General features: G+C 59.9%; 1 pseudogene; it reads right to left on the reverse strand.

The window, feature by feature from the left end:
- LOC108298572 overlaps nt 1-3,052 on the reverse strand; it is a 17,542-nt pseudogene that overhangs the window by 1,923 nt on the left and 12,567 nt on the right.

A 3,052-nucleotide genomic window follows, 5' to 3' on the forward strand; every position in this document is an offset into this window, starting at 1 on the left:
GCCTGTGAGCCCTGTTTCCCCAGGTGAGGAGAGCCAGGCCCAGAGCCCCGCCTCAGCTCAGTGTGGGCTGGAAGGGAGCCCAGGCTTCCTGGGGTGCAACAGATGCCCCACAGGCCGTGATGGACGAGCAGGAGGGGTGCAGACCAGGAAGACACCCCTGGCCCACCCAGGACCAGTCCCTGGCTGCCAGGTCTGTGCTGGCTTCAGTGGCAATTACAGGGTGAGAAAGGAACCCAGTGAGCCCTCGCCCACCCCAGCTCATGCTGCACCCCCAGCTCACCACCCTCAGGTCCCGGCAATTACAGGGTGAGAAAGGAACCCAGTGAGCCCTCGCCCACCCCAGCTCATGCTGCACCCCCAGCTCACCACCCTCAGGTCCCGGCACCAGGAGTGCACACTTCCCCAGCATCTCCTAGATCATTGCTTAAATTCTAGCAAATTACATTTTTTCTTTTTCTCTTTCAGGAATACAAGGGTGAGAATTTTCGAGAATCACAGAGACACAAGAGGGAGCTGGAAGCGACTGGGATGGCCCCCGTTCTGCCTCCCCGTCTCTCCTGCCTGGGGCCACACTGCTCCTCAGGTTCGTCCCTGGAACATTGGGCTTCTGCAGGACACAGACATCAGCAGCCCAGGGCACCGAGGAGCCCAGGGCCAGGACCAGAAGCACCGCTGCCAGCACCTGAATCCGGGAAGCGGCTCCGGTGCCCCAGGACCTGGGCCTGCAGGGCCACAGACTTCTCCCCCGAGCTGGCCCCAGCCCCTCTTGTATTGCTGATACCCGGGAGGAAAGCCTGCACCCACTGGCCCATCAGGTGTGCACGCCTGTCCAGGTGCGCAAGTGAGCTTCTGTGTGCTGACTGGGCTACTGTAATTTGTGGAGCCACCCAGGAGGCAAAAGCCAACAGAGATGTCTGCTCAGGCTGACTGTCAGTCCCCCCAGGACCCAGGTGGGCCTGAGCTGCCGCCCTCAAGGTCCTGCCTGCACCGTCTCCCTGCCCCGGGCTCTCTAGGGGGCAGGAGCCAAGCAGAATGGCGCTGCGGGAATAAAGAAACCTCGCTGCCTGCTCTCATCCAAGCCCCGCTTTGCCCGGGCTCTCAGAGGGGACAGCTCAGGATCACAGAATTCACAGCCTCTAGGCTTGGCGGCAGAGGGGAGTGGATCCCGGAGGCCCCCACGATCACACAGCTGGGCACCCCCTGACGCCCAGAGCTCCATGGAGGCCCAGGATCTTCTGCTCAGAGCCATCCACAGGCCTGGGCCTGACCCTAGAGCTCCAGGAGGGAGGCCAAGGCTGGGAGAAAAGGCAGGACCCCAGGGACTGCCAAGTGTCCTTGAGCCTGGGTCAGGAGAGGGCCTGTCCTGGAAGGTCTCCTGGGGTAAGTGGAGCCTGCCTCTGGGAGCACAGCGTCACCTCCTTCAGTCCCAAGCCCGAGCCTCACTGCCACTTTGATGCAGGAGCCAGGTGGGGGAGACCTGGAACCTTCTCACCCCTCCTAGCCCCTAGGGGCGCAGTGCCTGCGTCCGTGGCCCTCCGGGCCCCCCCACCACAAGCTTGGCCTCTCTGAGTCACACTGACCTGCAGCCTCCCAAGAGGCCCCATGGAGCATGGAAGACGGCCCTGGCGGGCCCAGGCGCAGACAGACAGGGAGAGACGGCCCTGCTGCTGTGGTCCCCTGCAGCTGGGACCGGGACACGCTCCCTGTCTGGCAGCCACCGCCTAGTCCCCCACACATTGCCACACACACGTGTGGAAGAAATCATGACACAGTGTCTTGACTGGGGCCTCTCCGTGCTATGCGACAGCTCCTGAGGTCCCTGCAGTGGTCTCCCTACTGCACCCCCAGCCCTAGAGCAGCAGGGAGGAGCTGAAGCTCCCCATGGAGTGCTCCTGGGCTGCCCATGGCTGCTATTCAGGATTCTCTGAAGTCACTCACAGGGAAACCGCTGTGGAAGGAAAAGGAAGTGGGGTGCACAGAGAGGGCACAGCCGGGGTGAGTAGCACAGCATCAGCACCAGAAAGTGGCCTTAACTGCTTTCCTCGTCCAGAAGAAGGCATCCACAATCAAAACGCAGCCACCTCCAGAGGACAGAGGGAATTGAGGGCCTGGGCTGCGCTCTACTCGGCCTTTATTCCGGTTTCCTTCTCCCAGGCGTTGCCGGAGGACCTGTCCTGAAGGAGAAAACACAGATGCAACCCTGCCCCCATGCCCGGCCCCTGCCAAGTATGCCATGTCCTCAATACCACTGCACCCCCAGCCCCGACACCCAGTCCCCACCCTGCACCCCCTGTCCCCAGCACACTGCACCCCTGCCCAACACTCAGCCCCCCATCCTGTACCCGGTCTTCAGCACAGCAGCATCCCTGTGCCCTAACACCCAGCCCCTGCCTTGCATACCTGGTCCTCAGCACAGCTGCACTCCTACCCCCTGATGCCCAGCCAATGCCCTGCCGAGGTGGGTGGATCTCAAGGTCAGGTGATTGACACCAACCTGGCTAACAGAGTGAAACTTTGTCTTTATTAAAAAGACAAAAATTAGCTGGGCATAGTGGCGTGCCTGTAGTCCTGGCTACTCAGGAGGCTGAGGCAGGAGAATCACTTGAACACAGGAGGCGGAGGTTACAGTGAGCTAAGACCACGCCACTGAACTCCAGCCTGGAGATAGAGACAGACTCCAAAAAAAAAAAAAAAAAAAAGTTGTTAAAAATTCGGGGTGGGAGAGCTTATCGGCAGATTGCACTGCTTCTGTCTCTGTTGTGTGTCTGTTCCCATGCGTCTCTCTGCAGCTGCAGGCGTGCCCCCAAGTCTGCTTTTAGCTTCCCTGTCTCAGCGCACTTGAAGGAAAAGAACGGTGCTTATTAAGGCCCACTGTTTTACAGCGGTCCATTGTATAAGGGTGAAGTTTGGCAGTTACCCAAGAGACTTTCCCCCTACCTCCCTCTGTGCCCAAGCTGTCTCCTCTGTGTTCTACTGTCTGCTCTTTCTGGCTGCTTGTGGTTAGAAGAGAAGTGATTTCCTTGAAATGCACGAGGCTAGAAAGGGAGCTGGA

This window comes from Cebus imitator, unplaced genomic scaffold (genome assembly GCF_001604975.1).
Source record: "Cebus imitator isolate Cc_AM_T3 unplaced genomic scaffold, Cebus_imitator-1.0 Scaffold1000, whole genome shotgun sequence".
NCBI lineage: Eukaryota > Metazoa > Chordata > Mammalia > Primates > Cebidae > Cebus > Cebus imitator.